The sequence below is a fragment of the Varanus komodoensis genome, unplaced genomic scaffold, assembly GCF_004798865.1.
Source record: "Varanus komodoensis strain SLA01 unplaced genomic scaffold, ASM479886v1 scaffold18_3, whole genome shotgun sequence".
Taxonomy (NCBI): domain Eukaryota; kingdom Metazoa; phylum Chordata; class Lepidosauria; order Squamata; family Varanidae; genus Varanus; species Varanus komodoensis.
In genome coordinates, this window is record NW_025335549.1 from 4,943,793 (window position 1) to 4,963,043 (window position 19,251).

At 39.6% G+C, this 19,251-nt stretch overlaps 1 protein-coding gene across 1 annotated transcript in view; it reads left to right on the forward strand.

The window, feature by feature from the left end:
- Positions 1–19,251, forward strand: part of STAG2 (stromal antigen 2) — a 73,061-nt gene that overhangs the window by 10,621 nt on the left and 43,189 nt on the right. The window lies entirely within an intron of this gene.

Below are 19,251 nucleotides of genomic sequence, written 5' to 3' on the forward strand. Positions count from 1 at the left end.
AAACTAAAAGAGCCCCACAGGTTCCATTTTGGAGAGGACTAGTAAGCAAAAAAGGGGGTTGTGTCTCCATGATTCTCCATTACTTAAGTTAGAGGAGGCCATGGGGGAGGGAAGAACAGGGATGCAAATTCTCGTATACTGCTTCAAACTTTGTATGCTGTACAAATGTATAAGCATTTGGGGAAAGATTCTGCTATGGAAATCAGAGCACATTTTCCATGGGAAAACACAGAACTTATATCTCTTAAATGTCCATTAATGCAGATATGCACTGTAATGTTGGTTACTCCTGAAATGGGAACCTGTTTATGTTATTGGTATGCCATTACACTGGAGCAGGTGCACTTATGAATGATCTTCTTTCATCAGTAATGATTGTGCCAAACATTTCTAGAATGTTGATAAAGAATTGAGAAATGCTACTGATATCTTAATTCTGTTTCAAGCCAAACATATTTTTTCAGGACTGGTATTTTATGTATAGCAAACATCAACTTTTTATTCTTTATTTGTTCAGTGAAGTATGCTGAGAGATCTTTCATTTCTATATAGTCAGAACATCATTTTACCTTATTTAAAAAGAAAGCATGGCATTAGAACAAAAGGGTGAAGACTCAGCCAATTTTCCTCTTCCCCCCTTAAATAATTTGCATCATAGTAAAGGGGATTAATTCTCTGCCAGTGCTCTACTGCAACACAGTTTTCCATAAAGCACCTGCATTGTTTCTGTCTCTGCCATTTAGAAGAAGACTAAATGCTCACTCCTGCATTTGTTCTGTGCTACTACTTTATGGGTTGAATCCAGGCTAAATCTGTCATTCCTTCATCCCTTTGAAATCAGTAAGACTTGACACAATAACTTTAATGGAGTGAAAATTTTGCCATCTTAGAGTGCAATTCATTGTATAGCTACTCAGAGCTTACTACCAGGCAAGTGGTTATAGAGTCAGTCTGTACAGTCCAGTCCTATTCCATTTCAGAAAAATAAGAACAGAAGAGCCCCAGTGGAGCAAATGAAAGGTTGCTTTAATCTGGTATCTTGCTTTTCACAATGGCCAATAATATGTCTTTAAGGAAACTAAAACCAGGGCATAATAGCAACTGACTTCTCTTATAGAGCACCATGGATAGTAGCCATAGATAGTCCTATCCTCATGTCACCATGGTACAAGGAGCAAGTCAGGATTGGGTGAAGCAAAGGGAAATCTGGCAGGGACCAGCAACAAGATGAGAAGGACTGCATCTCTGTGGTAGAGGACATGCCTCTGTATAGAAGGTCCCAGGATGAATTATTTATTAACTGTATATACTGTCCCTCAGCAGAAACGTTCTCTGGATGGTTCTGAATGCTTGGCATGTCCAAGTAGGCTAGGAAACACTTCTGTATGACACTCAGAAGACCTCTTGTCACTTAGTATAGACACTGATGAGTTAGATGGAACCTGAATTAGTATAATAAAGATTTCCATGTGGCTTTGTTGAACCCCTTTCTTGGTCCAATTAGATTTGTAGGCCTGATCAGCAAAGTTTTAAAAAGTCAGTCCTCTCACATGGTATATTCTAAGCTATCAATTTTCTCATTCAGATTCAACAGCCAGTCTCACAGACTTTGCTCTTTGGCTAGAGCACTGTGATCGTTTTCTACTTTCTGTCTTTGCGGGGATTGCCTTGCTCTTGAATTAAGCTACTTCCTGATACCACCTCCAGTTAGAACCTTGGTCCAGTTGGACTGATCTCCTGCAGGAAGCTGCCCTTCCCCAACCTAGTGCCTTCCAGATATATTGGACCAACTTTCATCCCCCCATGGCCTATGATTGCATTGGGAAATGTATTAGAAAACATATAGAAGGCACCACATTAGGTCAGGCTATATGGGACAATTAAATGAGACAACTGTGAACTGGACATGCACATAATAGGCATGTCATGAGCAGAGCTGGCAGGAGCCAGGGATCAGACTAGATGACCTAGGAGGCACCTTCTGACTTGCTCTGTTTCTGTGTTTCTGTGAACACTTGTAACTAAGATTCCTGTTTGCGCTGTCTCTGCATGATATTTAAATACCAACATTTAAGTACCAAGCGGTTGTACTAAAACTGTAGAACTCATTTTCTTCATGCAGCCTCAGAATCTGGTTATAGCTTTATTGGTGGTTTAAGGCCTTTCATTTGTGCTAACTTTTTAGTCCAGTTGAGGGTTAGAAACTTAAAGCAGAACTGTTCCTTATAATTGAAACTGTGCTTGTTTTGTCATGATTTCTGTAGTTGATTTGTTGCAACTAATTTGCACAGCTTTCCCCTCCCCACCACCTCCTTTCAGCTAATGGACAGCAAGCAAATTTATGATCTTTGCTGCTGAAAAAAAGTATGTGGGAACAGATGGCTTCCTGCTGCACTAGAACTTCAAACACTGAGAGGCAAAAATATATCTATGATGATACAACAGAGAGTGTATGGAATACCCATTGCTGGAACTGCAGATCCCTTTGATCAATGTTTGCAAAAAGGTGAACAGAGAAAGAACTCTATTTAGGAGTATGGTTGTGGAAGTCTCCATCCTACCTTAGTATCATGGGTTGGGATGACATTATTGCTAAAGAGATTTAGAAGGAAGACTGCAAGAGTGTGGAAATGAGAGAAATAGGAAAGTACAGAAATTTTACATCGTGAAGCAATTATTACTATTTTATTTCCTTAAACATGATTTGGATTCCTCCAAGGAATAATTCATAGGAACTATGAATGTTTTTATGCTTATTGTTGCTGCAGATCTTTTAAAAGTAACTAGAAATAAATGGAGTGTTCATTGCTGTGGCTGTGGCTATAAACACCCAACTCAGAGGTCTCAGAGTCATCTGCTGCAGAGCAGGAGTGGTGGCTTTGCTTACCTGTCTTCTCTGCCCTACATTTTTGTTAGATAAGCTTTTTTGCCCATTTGGAGCATTTCAGAAGGGGAGAGAAGGAAACTGAAAAGATGCCAGGGCAGCTTGTATCTTGACTTCTCCAATAAGATGTTTTAACAGCTAGACAAAACAATGGTTAATGCTGCATTTTTCAAGTTTTACTTTGTTACTCTTCTGTCCTGCCCTTTCACCAAGGAGTTCAATATGGCATTCAAAGTTTTTTATTCCCCTGGATGTTCTCCCTTAAGGCAGGAGTAGGTAACCTGGTGCCCTCCTGGTGTTCCAAACTACAACTTCCACAATCTCTTATCATTAGCCATGCTGGCTGGGGATGATGAGAGTTATTATTTATTTTATTTCTGTGGGGTTTACAACAATGAAATTAGAAAATTGCTAAGGAGGCAACATTCAAGTACAAAAGAAGAAACATCTTCAAAATAAAGGAATTAGTAAATAGGAAAAGGCAAGAGCTTCATTCCTCTCTCCATGGGGAGCATGGCACTATTGCAGCGTTAGGGAGCTGATTGGTCATGTGGGGTGAACAGCACTGGCCTTGGTCTGATTAAACCTTTTATGTGCTTAATGAAATCTTGTTCTACTGGGGAACAAACATGTTTTCATTATTTTTATTTAATGCAGTGCAAGATATTGCTTGGATTCACATGACGTGGAAACCCTTTTAGTTATCAGGGTCTTCAAAAGTATTGAATAAATATATACCATGTTTCCTCAAAATGAATCTTGATTTTGCCAGTGGCTGTGGATGGTCCATGCATTTGACAGTGGACTTTTACTGGGACACTGGCCAGGCAAGCCAGTTAGTAATCATTTTGAGTAATGAGACTTTTGTGCATTTATGCATCTCCAAACTAGTAACCAAATAATACTTTTAAAAATACTGAAAACACCTGCACAATATCTAGAAGGCATGAGTTTGCTCCTTGATAAAAAATACTGACAAAGGTAGTCCCTGGGTTATGAATGTCCGAGTTAACAAACAACCATACTTACGAACTTCAATAAAGCCTATTAATTTTTCAAAATTACTGTGGAAAATCGTCATCACCTGAGGGAGGGCAGAGTGAAAGGGGAGAGAGGAAGCACCTCCAAATCATCACCATAGAAAGAGAGGGGAAGCACAAGGGTAGAGAGAGAGACCTTCAAAGTGTGCTTTCCTACCCCACATTTCCTTGGTGCAAATAGGAGGCACTGGTGGGGCGGGGTAGAGATATTTGCCTTTTTCCACTTTTGCAGGGGTCCTGTGCTCCTAACCCCTGTGAATATGGAGGGTTGACTGTACATGATCCAACTTACATACAAATTCAACTTAAGGCAAATTTCTGTTTTCTCAGGAACTGAACTCATTCATAACCCAAGGACTGCCTATATTGCTTTAAAATGTTTATAGTAAACTGCTAACAGTAAATTTATTTCCAGTTACCTAAATTTCTTGCCAACACTTAATTATATGTATTTATTATTAATGCTTATATAATACTTAATATAATAAAATTCTTGATGATTTAAAATGAGATTTTAACTATGTAAATATCATTAGTAATATATTATTACAGAAAAGTTAATATCAGTAGGAAACAATACAGGGAGCAGTAAGATGGCGCAATGTATGATTAATTGCAAGTCAGAGGAAGCATGAGTGGACAAATGTGTTTTCAGAGGCCATATTTAAAATATAGTTTTAAATCACTGCCATGCTTGATTGTTGTTCCATGGTTGTGGGTTGTTATATTGGTTGGTTTATACTATTTTATGAATACTTCATTTATATTAGAATAGTTGATGTATGAGGTTTATGATTTTCATAATTGTAAACTGCCCACAGAGACTGGACTATGGGGGAGGTATAAAATATAATTAATAAAATTTGAAATATGCTACTTTTTTGCCTCCTGAACTGCATGGGAGGGGAGTTTCCAAGAAGGCCTTCCACCAAGATATTATGTAATGCACTTAACCATAGAAAACTGCTAAACTGTAGTGGTGTTAGGCCGTTTTCACAAAAAACCTACTTTGTCTTTGTGATGTCAACTTTACAAATTTCAAGCATGCTCAGCCATTAAGATTTTCATGCATTTAGTTTTTATGAGTTACTGTGGGAGAAGAATTCAGTGATTAGCCTGGCTTCTTCTTGTGATTTTTTATGGTAAAAGCAGTGATTATCTTTAGTAAAAATGGTGATGGGACTCTTCATGTACTGGGAATGCACATTTTTACTAGAATGCTCAAATTCAAATTCTTTACTTTAAGTAACACATGCATAATTTGAATGTTTGCTTCTATGTCCATTCTGCACTGATAATTTATATAGTGTAAAATGTATTTGAAATGCCAGTGTTTTTGGAAATAAATATTTGTTGAGATAAATTGGGCATGCTTAACAACATGCTTTTGCTCAACATTCTCCGTAGCCAAACTGGCCAAGGTTATCGTGTGTTTGATACTGGAGAATCCAGGAACTTTGGTTTTGGAGGGACTCCAACATTCCTCTCATGGATTCTTCTTTAACTGGCCTGATGATTGTCTTGAGATGTGAGAGGGGATTGACTAATCTGGATGTTTGGCAGATAGAATTTTTCCTGTGATTGTAGTCAGATTCCTGATAGATGTTGGTCTCACAGCACTAGTACTTAAAGAGGTGGAGAACCTATTACACCTTTTTGCTCCAAGAAACCCTTGGAATCTGATGGATTTCTGAATGCATTGGAAGACTTCTAGTAGCAAAAGCCACAAATTCTGTCAGGCCGGTACAGAATATTGAGGTTCGGTGGGATGTTGATCCAATAATTTTTTTTATTGCCCTCTCTGATACTGTGGAGCTCAGAAGAAACCTTGGTTTTCTAGCAAGCTTAGAACAGTCAGACAGCTTGTACTGGATAATCACTACAGTGCAAGTGGCATAAGGGCCCACAGCAGTAAATGAGTTGGTTGTTGTAAAACTCAGGTGCACTTGTTAGGCTGATTGTGGGTTCTTTGTCCTGGGCTTCCCCTTTGGTCTTGTCACTGTTCAAACATTAATTTAAAGAGGACCCAGAGTGTCAACAGTTGGGTGTCAGAACTCATTTTCCTCTTAAAAAAAAAAGGGCGGGAGGATAGAATGTGCTTCTGGTTTTTCCTGCACAATTAGATTCTCAGGAAGGGCGCAGACTCTAGGTCAGCCATAAAGATGTCACTGTGAAGGGGTTTTAAATCTCATCACCCCCTTCTTTCGGGCAAAGCTCCAAGTTCTCTTGACAGATGGTTTCTGACATCTGTCAAGAAAAAGTGGGAGTCTGCTTAGGTCAATGTCCAAGATAACTGCTGCACTTTGACATCAGGTACACTTCCAAGACATTGCCCAGAGAAGAATCCTGATTTCCAGACTTGTAGAACTATATCCTCACAGTTGCACAAGTGCACCTAAAAAACTTACAACAATATGAAGGTATTTGTGCATGCTATTGGCACAAGAAGGGGAAAAAAGCAGCTCAGCACTTTGAAGCTGCAGTCAGTGGCTTTCAAAACAGAAATTGCACAAACTGACTTTCAAGCCAGAATTTGTGATCTCCCCCACAAAAAAGGTTAATTGGTCAAACAAACAAACAAACAAACCTTGCAGTGAGACAAACAGACTTGTGGATCATGTTAGTGGACACCCAGCCAATGCTAACTTTAAAGTGCTGCCTGGGCACATGTGAAGTGATTGACAGTGCCCTTAGCAAGCCTGACAACAGCAGAACAGGATTCAAGCTGCTCACTGGTTAATTCCTGGTACTCATGGTTGGTTGGTTGCCTGAGTTTGGAAGACATAACTCATCGTAGGTACAATGACCCTAAGAACGAGCCATGGTTTGCTAAGGTGGCTACATTCAGGTACAGAGTCAGCCTTGGTAACTGATGGATTTCATTCAGAAGAGGGACAGGAGAATTGTGAATCTCTTAACTTGTATTCAGTCCCTCAATGACTTTTGATACCTGTGAATACCATATTCTCTTGGACCAACTTGTGTGCTGGGAGATGAAAGTACAATTTTACAGTGGTTATGTTCTTTGTTTGTAGAGTACCACCACTTAGAGGCATACCTCATTTTATTTTTATAGATTTAAAGTTTGTGGCAACCCTTCAGTGAGCATGTCTGTTGGAACCGTTTTTCCATCCGCATTTGCTTATTTCATGTCTTTGTCACATTTTACTAATTCTCACAACATTTCAAACTTTTTCATCATTATTATATTTGTTAGAGTGATCTTTGATATTACTATTGTAGCATCATGATGGTTAGCTTTTTTAAAGCAACAAAGTATTTTTAATTAAGGTATGTGCATTGTTTCTTAGACATGCTATTGCACATATAATAGACTACAGTATGGTGTAGACATAACTTGTATGCACTGGGAAACTGAGGTATGCCTTTACTGTTTTGTCCTTATTTCTGTTTACCTTCTGTATGAAGCTGTTGGGACCACTTGATCATAGAGAGTTTTGGACTAAGCTGTCAGTAGAATGCTGATATGTAGCTCCATTTCTCTGTTACATTTGAACAGGGAATCTAGTTATGGATATGACCTGAACTATAGCTTGGATATAGTTACAAAATAGCTGTGGTAGATGTCCAAGTCCAGTAATTGGGAAGTGAACTTGTTCTGAATAGGATGCTACTATCCCTGTTGTCAATAGAGGCTCAGCTAGCCTTTGTGATAAGGAATGCCTGTTATCAGCCTCATTTGGCCCATTTGCTGAATCTTTTCCTGGATTGAGAAAACTTGGTCATGATTATTTATGCATTGTAGCAGCACATTCAATTACTGTAATACATACTTCGTAGGGTTACAAGACTGGTTTGGAAGCTGCAGCTAGTACAGAATGCAGCAGCCAGGCTGCTGAGTGCAATGTGCTGAAAGAATTGTGCTGGTTGCATTGGTTGCTGTGTCAGGTTTAAGGTTTTATTATTGATATTTAAAGGCTGAAACAGTTTTAGACAAAGTTATTTGAAAGATCACCTTCTAAATTCACACATCATGCTGGTCTTTTGTCAGCTGTGTTGGGTGCCTGTTGCAGTCTAAGCCCAGTTAAAAATGTTGTCATTAATGTACAAAGCCCTAAACGGCTTGGGGCCAGGATACCTGAGGGAATCTCTGTCTCCATATATCCCTAACAGACCACTAAGATCTTCATCAGAGGCTCTTCTCTGAGCCCCCCACCCCCATGAAGTGAAGGGGGAAATGGCTAGAAGGGCCTTCTCCATTATTGCACCCCACCTATGGAATGCCCCCCTCAGAATTGCACTTGGCCCCATCACTGCTGACCATGGTGCCAGAGAAAGACTATTTAACACACGTTTTTAGTAGCCAGTTTGTTTTTCCTCCTATTAACTTACTGCTGTGATCATCTGCTGTGAATATCAGATTTATATTTTAATGGATTTTATTCTTGTACTGTTGACTTTATTCTTTTAATTTGTTTTTTATTGTTCTCTGCTCACACTCTTATTGTAAGCCATCCAGAGTCCTTTGGTCTATAGGGTGGCATATAGATATAATAAATAAATAGTTCACTAAGGGGTTCAGAAGATGTTCTGTTGCTGTAACATGTTATCATGAAGCAGTGGCATGAAAATGGAGTTTCTCCACAGAGGAATCCTTCTCCATATTTCTTCTGGAATCCTCCTCCATATTTTGTAGGAACCAGCAACAGTTATGGTGTCTTAAAAACCTAACCTTTTGTGGGGAGGTGCTTGTTAACAAAACACCAAGTCTCACTCCCTTTGATTATAAACAAATATAAGAATTAAAAACTTGAACTTCTCAGACCTCTGGTTACAAATATCCTTCCTTGGCACCAACCAATCGCTTTCAGTGAATTATTGTTCATGGATGTATCCAGATTTCCTTGGTTTGGAACAGTTTCATAGAACAGTTTCATAGAATAAAGCCTCCAAGCAAACACCCAGTGTGAGTGAAGCCTTGTGTTCTTGTGCTTCAAGGTTTGGCACCTGCTGCATTGCCTACCTATAGTCCGCAGAGCAGGGTCAGTCCTCTGCTGGCTGTGGGAGACAGGTTTAGAACTCTCCTTCAGCCTATTCCTCTTCCCTGGCAATAAGTGATTTCAAACCTATACGGTGGTTAGGGAAATCTGAATATGTTACCAGTGGCTGAAAAGGTTACTACTGCATGCATATGCATTTATGTTAATAAATATGAATGGATTTAAAAGTCAAGATGATCGTCCTTGTTGTCCCCTTACCATGCATACCTAGTTTTAGAGGTTTCAAGTGTCCACAGTTTTAAGTTTCACAGCCTTTGGGACATATAGACATACTTTCTGTTTTATTATTTTTGAGTTAGATTTGTATTGTGCTATGATTGAACTTGGGGGCTCTGCTCAGGAGTTCTATCTTATTTAGAAACAAGTGGAGAATTTCAGTCATACACTTGCTTATGTAATGATAGGTTGGATTGAGATATTATGTACTTGAATGCTGCTCTCATGTACATTCATAAGTTTTGGTACGTGCATGGTAATTTTTAAACATAGTTTTGCTATTTGTGAATGAAGTAGTAGACCACTGCTTTATTGGAAACTTCTCACTAATAAACATGCAGGGCAGCTGCTATTACTGGAAATGATGCCGAAAACAATGAAGAATATGGATATAGACTATTGGATAATGAAGACTACAGATACAGACTCCTGAAAACATTTTCCAAATGCATCCATTTATCCAAGAGTCCTGAAATAATTCAGATATGAAATGTTTACCTTTAAATAAGCAAACCCAAAAACAGATGCCTTATTGGAAAATAGTCAAAATTGATTTATGCAAAGGCAGCCTCAACTTTGGACAGTTAGGAAATTACCGGTCTTTCCTCCTAAGTAGTGTTCAAGGTAATTAAAGCAATATTTTTTAAGCACAAAAACTGATGAGGAATAATAAGTGTAGCTTCTGCAAAAGGAAGTCTCACCTCACTAGCTTTATAACAATTCCTCTGAGAATGTTGAAAGAGATGAAGATTTGGGTCCTTATTGATAGATATCTTACAGTTTTAGAAGTTTTAAGTTTTAAAAAGTCAAAACACAGGCAGTATGCTTCTGGGTACCAGTTGCTGAGAACAAGCAATGAGTGGCTAGGAACGCCATGTTTTGCTTTGTTTAAGAGATGTAATATGGCACTGGTCTTGATGGAATGCTGGATTATATGAGGTTCTAATCATATTTAGCAAGATTGCTGCTGGGAGTCAAAATGGCCTGTCAAGAGGAAATACAGATTGCCTAAAAATTGGCATTGACTTGTGTACGTACATGTAATGAATTCCACATTTCCCTAAAGCACATGTACAGTTTAAATAATAGGATTTAAGCAAACAGTTTGTAAAGCACTAAAAGATTTTGCTTTATTTCAATTTAATATGCCATATATTACCATGAAGTAGAACACAAAATTTAGGTAGAACAAAAAGACAAGTATACTTAAGCAGCTAAAAATACTGAGAAGACTTCTAAAATTGTGGGTGGAAATGCAAAGAGGGGCACCTGCCACATACACAGCTTTATCCAGACTAAGTCAGATACAACACTGCTCACTATGTTTGCTCCCTTTCCCACCTTCCCATTCTGCTTTTTGCCGTTTCTGCTCCCTCTGTATGCCTAGTTGTGTGCAACTGTTGTTTGTTTTCTCCACCTCCTTACTCTTTTAAATATCTCCATGGCCAGTGTGTGTCTCTTTGGTCACAGTAATTTTCTGCTTGGGACTGAGACCATGCTGAGTGGTTAGTTTTTGAGGGAACATGGATGAGCAGAAATGAGCCCTCGTGATAAATCCAGAGTTAAATGAGCAGCATATTCGTTATAGTGCAAGGGTAAGCAAAATCATCTGCACCTCTGTTCCTTACCATTGGCCATATTGTAACACTCAACCACATTTTAGTATCACCTGTATAAAAGGGCCAGTGCAAACCTGAAGGGTGCCCTCGCCCTTCTCCTGTATGATCAGAAAGAAGGATAAACTAGAATTTAGGTTCATTTCAGTGGATTTTTGGCTTGTTGTTTTAGGCAAACCAAGTGTTGGCAGGCAAGCTAACAACAAATTCTAGACTGTTTCGCTATGTTTTTTTCTTTGAAAATAAACTTAATGTTCCTTTCTTCCTACAATTCTTGGTTTAGATGTAAAGACAAACCAGGAATCTACTAAAACAAGGTGGAATTCACCTTTATCTCTTTTCCTGGTTGCTTAGAGGGAAGAGAGGGCAAGAGGAGGGCATTTAATTTGAAAGGCTTGCTAAATTCCTGGTAAGACATGTAGTTCAAAATTTGTTAGGTTATTCTACCATTTTTATAATATTGCTAGGGATATCATGTCATATGTTATATACACATGTATTAATATTTGTTTTTTCCCATCTGAGGCACTTTCCCATCTGGCAGCAAAACACAGTCTGCTCAGTTTAACACCTGTAATTCTATTGAAGTGAATTTTTGGAGATCTACACCTCAGTGAAGAGGGCTTGAGTTTTGAGCTGGCTTCCAACTAATAATATTTACAAGAATTTTTTTGCTCACTTCCAGTAATGCCTGTTTGCACTTGCAGATACTACTGTTACTCATATTTCTCCTTCCCTGTTTCTGATAAAGTAACAATCTTAACAATTTAGTTAGTTTTTGAATGAGTAGGCAGAGATATTAAAGCCTTCTGGCAAAGAAGATACTTCTCTGATCAAGTAATCCAGCCTGCCTTTCTTTAGCTTCTTTCCTTCCACTTAATTCACATATTACAACAATTAATAATATATAATATACTTCAATTATATCCATATCCCCTGCAGAAATTCATATAATCTTGATTAGGTTTGCAACCTTTGCCTTCTATCAATACTGCTTCTATAAATCTTCCCAAATTTCCTTATATTTATTTGCTTTCATTAACCCTTTTTAATTTCTATTTCTGTCATCAGTTTATCATTAATTACCATATTCCATATTTTATTATACCATTCATGCCTTTGCAAAACCCAGTTCTGTTTCCAATATTTAACTATGACTAACCTAACTGCCATTATAGGAAGTGTGGGTTTATCTACTGTACTTTGTGCAACTACCTCCTGAAGTTAAATGGCTAGATTGTATCCAAAAAAACAAGAATGAGGTAGGGTTTTGTGAATTAAAATGTGTGGGTATTGTAAGTAAACCATGCATAGTTTTCCCCACACTCCTGAGTAACCCACATTTTTAAGCAGCTTTAACTTGCTATGCTGATTTAAGACTACTGTTATTTTTTTCTGCCACATACATGCTGAAGACGTTGCTCATTACTATTTGTATTTCCTGTTATTAAAGCATCTACAGCTTTTAAGCTAGCTAAGTTGCATTGTCTGATTTTATTTTTTGTCAGCTCATATATTCAGTGTTGTTCTGAATACAGTCCTCAAGGCTATGAACTGAGTAATGAGGCTATCAGCTGCCAGCCGTAAATTCCATAATTACAGTAATTGTTGGCCCAATCTGGATGGCATTCTTCCTTACTGAGGCTGCAGTGTTGTGCCTCTTATTATATTTATATCCTCTTTTTTCCATTCCAAGGAACCCAAGGTAGCTTATATATTTTTCCTCCTACTCTTCGTCTTATCCTTACAACAGCAGCCCAGGTTGTTGTGAGGTAGGTTGGGCTGAGAGAGTCTGTGACTGGCCCAGAGTCATCCACTGATCTCCATCACTGAATGGGGACTAGGACCCAGATCACTGGCATCCCAGTCCCACCTCTTTACTGCCCCACACTGGCTCTCAGCTGGGTGAGATTCACCCTGTGTTAAGCACAGGACATGTCTGAGCTACTGCTGTGTAGATTTCAGGTTCATATATTTCATCTTCTGCCACCTTAAGAACATAAAGTGTGATGCTGAATCTTCCAAACTTATTTAGATCAGCATTACATGAGTGCAATAGCATCATCTTACTCATTCCCCAGCAGTTGGTTTGTAGAGGTTAACTACCCTCCAGTAATGGAGCTGATACATCACCATCATGACTAACAGCTATATTCCCCTTCCATGTGAAATTGTACACTTTCCTTATCAACATTAAACATGATACAGCATCATAACTGTAACCAGGCTATCTGCGATTAACTCTGAATATATCCTTGAGTTTAAAACTTGTCTAGACACCATAAATGATCAAGAATTCAGTACGAGTAAGAGGGTGGAAAACCATGTAGGAGAATGAAGCAAGCTGGCAAAGTTAGGCCAGGTCTGTCTTTCCTTCTACTACTAAGTACCGTATTTTTCGCTCTATAAGATGCACCTGACCATAAGACGCACCCAGTTTTTAGAGGAGGGACCCATGGAAAGCTTCCTGATAATCACAGGCACATTCCCCATCACTTCCCCATGGGCTTCATTAAAAGATGGGTTGCCATTTGAAAACTCACACCGACCTGTGATTAACAGCGCTCACCTGTGCCGGAGGAGGGGGGCGGAGCAGGGCGCGCCGAGCGCGTGCCGGCCAGGTGTGGTGCAGCCGGGCCGGCAGCATGCCGGCGGTGGTCTTCTGGGCAGCGCGGCGGCAGCAGGTCTTCCCAGGTGGTGGGGGTGAGCCGTTCCTGGGCGGTGGGGGTGATCAGTCTGTCTCTCCATGTGGCCGGTGGGTTAAAGGCTGCGGCTCCTCCTCCTCTGCATGCCTCCCCCTGAGCGGCACAGCTCTCACCTGCGCCGGGCGGGGGGGAGGCGGAGCAGCATGTGCTGAGTGCGTGCCGGCCAGTTGGTGCCACGTGGTGCAGGCGGGCCGGCAGCATCCCGGGCGTCGGGCACACACACATTCACTCTATAAGACGCACAGACATTTCCCCTTACTTTTGAGGGGGGGAAAGGTGCGTCTTATAGAGCGAAAAATACGGTAGTCTTGGTTTCTATCTTAGCTACAGGGAAGAAAACCCTCTTCTTCAGTGTCTCCTCCACCAGTCCTCTTGATGAGATGTAGTTAACCACCGTCACTACCACCAAGAAGCTAATATTCTGTGTTTATGTCCTGGCTGTGGAGGAGGGGCTGCTTTGGGACCAGTATGGAAACATTGCTTGCTGTTAATGAGTCCATTAACTTTGGTGGGCTCACTGAGGAGGCTGCCTAAACTGAATTGAAAGCTGGTATGCAAACACTAAGTAAATGAGTAAGTTTCATCACCGTGCAAGCACAAGACATCACATTTTGTAAAATCACTGCCAAGAACCCTCTTCCTAAAACACTTCCCATCCCCATTTTGTGGGGTGGTAATTGTTTAATATTGAGAGAAAAATTTGAGACAAGATAATTAAACTTATGATCATAAGTTCTTTAGTTTTTAATTTGCAATTCTCTAAATAGAATTTAATATTGTTCTGTCTTAGCAATTCTGTTTAAACTTCCTGTCAAAGAAATAGCTAGGTCAGCCTCTGGGTGACCTGTCTTATTTAGCTTTGGGCTAGAGCTCCACCAAGTGATCTTTTCAGCATGATACATTTTCTTTTTAAAAGTAAGCTGATTGTTTTAGCATCACTTAGTGGCAGTCTGAAATTTAGCTTTTTATCCCTGCCAGGAGAGGACTGGAACTTCTGGAACTTGTATCTGAAACTAACAATCTAGTTTTCAGTTTAATTGCCAGTGCTTAAAATTCATGATTTGTGGCTTAAACTGCACGCTTTCAGGCATAAGATGTCGTCGCCTTCTTAAGATGTCTTTTTCTAATGCTTCTGGGCATTAGTTGCAATTCTTGTTAAATTGCCTGTCTCCGTGATAGTACAGCTAGATAACAGATTCATGCATATATAGTTGATATAAGTGAGTAGTTAAATGGCTGATGTGTACTGGTTGGAGTTCTTGTGTCTTGCTCTTTGGTTCTTTATACTCTTTACCTTCATGTTTTTACCTTCATTTTTTTGTTTTTTTGCTTGCAAAGGAAACAGCTTATTACATGTTGCAATGTGCATGATGTTTTTATTTTACACACGTTAAACCCTATCTTTTCATAGGAAACTTTCAAGGCAGCTAGTTAAAATGCAGTGCAGATCACTGAAATACACAGAAAAGTTACCAGGGAGAAACAGGGTAGAAGTTAATACAGGTTTAAGCAGCATTAAAAATTGCAGGTGTCAGGACTATAAAGGGCCATGGGGGCCACACTCTTTAAAGTCAAGCCTATATAAAAGAGGTGGGTCCTCTTTTATGGCAGTGGAACCAGATTGCTGCTGCTTAACAGTACAAAGGCTGCAGAGCATTACCAAAAAAAAAAAAAAAAAAAAAAATTGAGGGGAAAGATGACATAAGTTTATGTGCCAGAAGGTGATTAGTGTTGGGGAGCCTGTTCAGCTTGATAAATCTATTAAGGATCATGTCACCTTTACCTTCACTTTATTCAGGCAAATGAATAATTGGGTTTCAACAAAGAGGCAAATTATAAATGACTGCTTTTGAACTGTTGATTATGGAACTGATTTAAGAGAAGAGCATTCAGTTGCTTAATCATGACTGTTACTATATTTTTATACTGCCCAATAGTTGAAACATTTTGAGTGGTTTACAACAGCACATAAAATTCAATAAATACAGATAACATAATTTCATGAAATTATGCTATGAAATTTAAAATAAAATTTAAGCAGTGCAATATCTGACAGAAGACCTGTTAGACAGCTGACATAAAGCCACAGTAAACTACCTAGAGCTACTTAAATGCCATCATTGAGGTCAATCTTAACCTGGTGTCAGAAGGATAGCTGAGTATGTAGCAGGTGTGCCTCAGTGTTGAGCTGGGGGGCCACCACTGAGAAGGCCCTCTTACTTGTTGGCACCAACTGAGCATCCTTCAGAGGTGGCAGTTGGAGACAAGCCTCAGGTCTAGATTGTAGTGTCTGGATAGACTGATGCCCAGAAAAGTATTCTTTGAAATGATGCAGTTCACAGCCATATAAGACTTTTTACTAGATTAGATCCAACATCTTAAATGGGCCTCAAAAGCATATAGGCAGCCATTGCAAGTAGGTCTGAATTGGTAAAGCAGCAGTAATGGCTCAGGGACAACACCCAAGCAATGAACTTGCTCTTTCAAGGGCACTGTGCCTCCATCCTGAACAGGTTGAAGAGCCTCCATCAGGTCAGAGCAACCACCCATGTACAGTATCTCAGCCTTGTCTGGATTGAACATTTATTTTTATCATGTCTACTAGTGCCAGGTATCTGCTGTGGTATGCATAATTTACTGTCAAGTTCAACATGCATTCAAATGGAAGATTGCCCAGAAAAATCTAACATAGTCTCATTTTTCTAGAGAAGAAACAAATCAAGAGGGATTCTAAAAGGTGGTAGAATGGGAAAGTCAGGAGGTCAGATCTCTTTCAGGCATTTGAAAGTCATTCAGAAAACTATGAAAAAGCTTAGAAAAGATTTGTAGAACCAGCTGGGAGAGGTAGGACATTCAACATGTTAACCTTTTTGGAAATTTTGAAGCTGGGTTTGTGTTTTTTCTTGTGGTTTTGTGTGGTGGGGGAACTGCCATTGGGGGAAAATTGAAATGTAGGCAATACTTGGTTTGTTAAATTTAATCTTTAAAAAAGTAAAATTTCCCCATGACTTTAAGTCCAGTTGTGTCCAACTCTAGGATCAGTGCTCATCTCCATTTCTTAGTTGTCAAGTTTCTGTGGTCATGTGAACAGCATGACTAAACACCAAGGCACATGGAATGCTGTTACCTTCCCTTCGAAGTGGTACCTATTTACCTACCTGCATTTGCATGCTTTCGAACTGCTAGATTGGCAGAAACTGGGACAAAGAAATGGGAGCTCACCCCATTGCGCCAATTCGAACTGTCAACCTTCTGATTATCAAGCCCAGTGGCTTAGCAGTTTTCACCACTGTGCCATCCATGTCCCTATATATGAGGAGCCTTCAAAAAGTTTCCACACTTTTGTATTTTATATTTTATAAATATATGTATATATTTTTCCTGATGGCATTAAAAAGCTGGTATGATGCTTGTTAGAGAAACCTGAACCTGTTGTCAGACCCAGTGATGGATGGGGATTTAAAAATCAGGCCTGCAGCTTAGAAGTTTTCATGGACCTGACCTTGATGCTAATGATCCAGCTGCTGGTTCTGGCTTAGCTTTAGTTTTCCACTTGTGCTTTTTCCTTTGTCCTGTAGATATGCCTACTAGTATACACATCCCAGTCACATCCAAATGAAACTATCGTGACATGCTATATGTAGGGCTGCCTTTGAGGAGTGTTCATTTAGCTGGTATATAATGTAGGGGGCCAAAGCTGTTCCTGGTGCTTGCTTCTCCAAAGATACTGCATCAATTCTTAGTTGTTTTCATAGTGCTTGTTATTTACTTACTGAGATCTAGCCAGCCTGGGACCATGTTGTATCAAGTGCTGCTTCCTTGCTCTTGAACTACTGAGCGGGGTATCTGGAGTTTTGGAGTGCACTGCTATCAGTATGCTGATGACACGCAGCTCTACTTCTCCTTTTCATCCCTATCAGGTGAGCCTGTAGGTGTGCTAAATCACTGCCTGGCTGCGACAATGGACTGGATGAGGGCTAACAAACTGAAGCTCAATCCAGGCAAGACTGAGATGCTGTTAGTGGGTGGTTCCTCTGGCCGGACGGAGAACGCTCAACCTGTTCTGGATGGGGTTTCAGGTTTGTAGCTTGGGAGTTCTTCTTGATCCATCTTTGCCACTTGACGCTCAAGTGGCCTCAGTGGCACAGAATACCATCTACCATCTTTGGCTGGTGACATGGACAAGAATAGCCTAATTTTTTGCAAACATTTTTCTTTTTTTCTTTTCCTTTGCTCTGGTAGTTTGTATTACATTACTGCAATGTATTCTATATGGACTGCCCTTGAAGCTGCAAGTTGTTCTAGACCAAAAACCTGGACAAGCAGGAAAGCATATTCAACCCATTCTGGCTTGCTTGCATTAGCTGCCCTTATTCTTCCAAACCTGATTCAGGGTGCTGTTTTTAATGTATAAGCCCTTATACAACATGTGGCTGTCAGACTTGTTGGAGCACGTCTCCCAACCATAATCTGCCTGGACACTACAGTCAACATCTGCAAAGCTGCACTTCCGAGGGAGGCTCGGAGGTCAGCATCAAGGAAGACCATCTTTGCGGTGGTCCCCCAGTCTTGGAGCTGTCTCACCACTGAGGCCTGGCTTGTGCCAGCTTTGTTACCCTTTTAACACCAGGTTAAGAGACCCACCTGATGGCTGAGGCAGTTCAAGCCATCCAAGTATTTTTAGTGACTTGAGAAGCCTACCCTTGCTGGGGATTTTAACAGGTCCACTGTGGTTTCAGCTGTTAAATTGTTTTACATGTTATCTTCTGGAAATTTTTATGACCTTTTATTTTACTGGGTTGTTTTAGAGAGTTGTTACCGATTGGGGTAGAAAGGAATTAATCGTAATTATGTACTTGGTCCATGTTGTGCTACCCTCAGAGGTGCACTTAGTGGGGAGAATAAGGCTTCCTGGTAATAGCACCCAGATCTTGGACCTCCTCTCCCACCAGAAAAAGAGATTCAGTTGGTACCCATCTTTGTTTTAGTAAGGTAACAAAGACTTACTTATTGCGGCAGTCTTATAATTTTTTAATCTCCTACTGTGGTAGTGTAGTTTTACACAGACCCAATTGTTTTACAGTTCTCATTATGTAATTGTTGTGATAATTTGTTTTTATCTCATTAATTTTTATTGTATTTTTGGTTTTGTTTTTAATTTGGAAACCATCATGAAGACTGAAGGCAGGATATACTTGCATCCAATAAATAACTTTGGGGATAATAGATCATATAAGGTGACCAGTACCATAGTGATACTGTATAAATCTGTGGTGTAGTTACATCAAGAATTCTGTATACTGTTCTGGTTATCCTGTCTGCAACAAGGATATTACAGAACTAGAAAAAATTTAAAAAAGAACAGGCAAAATGATCAGAGGAATGGACCCCATTCCTAAGGGGCTAAATAAAATTAAGAATGGTGGTGGAGAGGTGAGAAACAGATATGAGAAAAATGGTTTTCCATGTTATAATTGAGAACTTGGACTCAGTCACTGAAATTGATGATTGGTTGATTTAGGAAAAACAAACAAAAAGTTCTCCCCATTGAATGGGAATTAGGCATATCTTATAGAGGATAGATTTATTTGGCTGTTAACCATCAGAGAACTAAATGGAACTTGTATGTTTAGAGGCTGCTGTTCCCATCTAATTTAAGTTCCTACAAGATTCTTACTGGCAACTATTAAAGATAGGATTCTAGATTATGTGGGCCTTTGAGCTGATCTGGAGGTCTATTCTGTTCTTAAAGGCAATTCTATATGTATT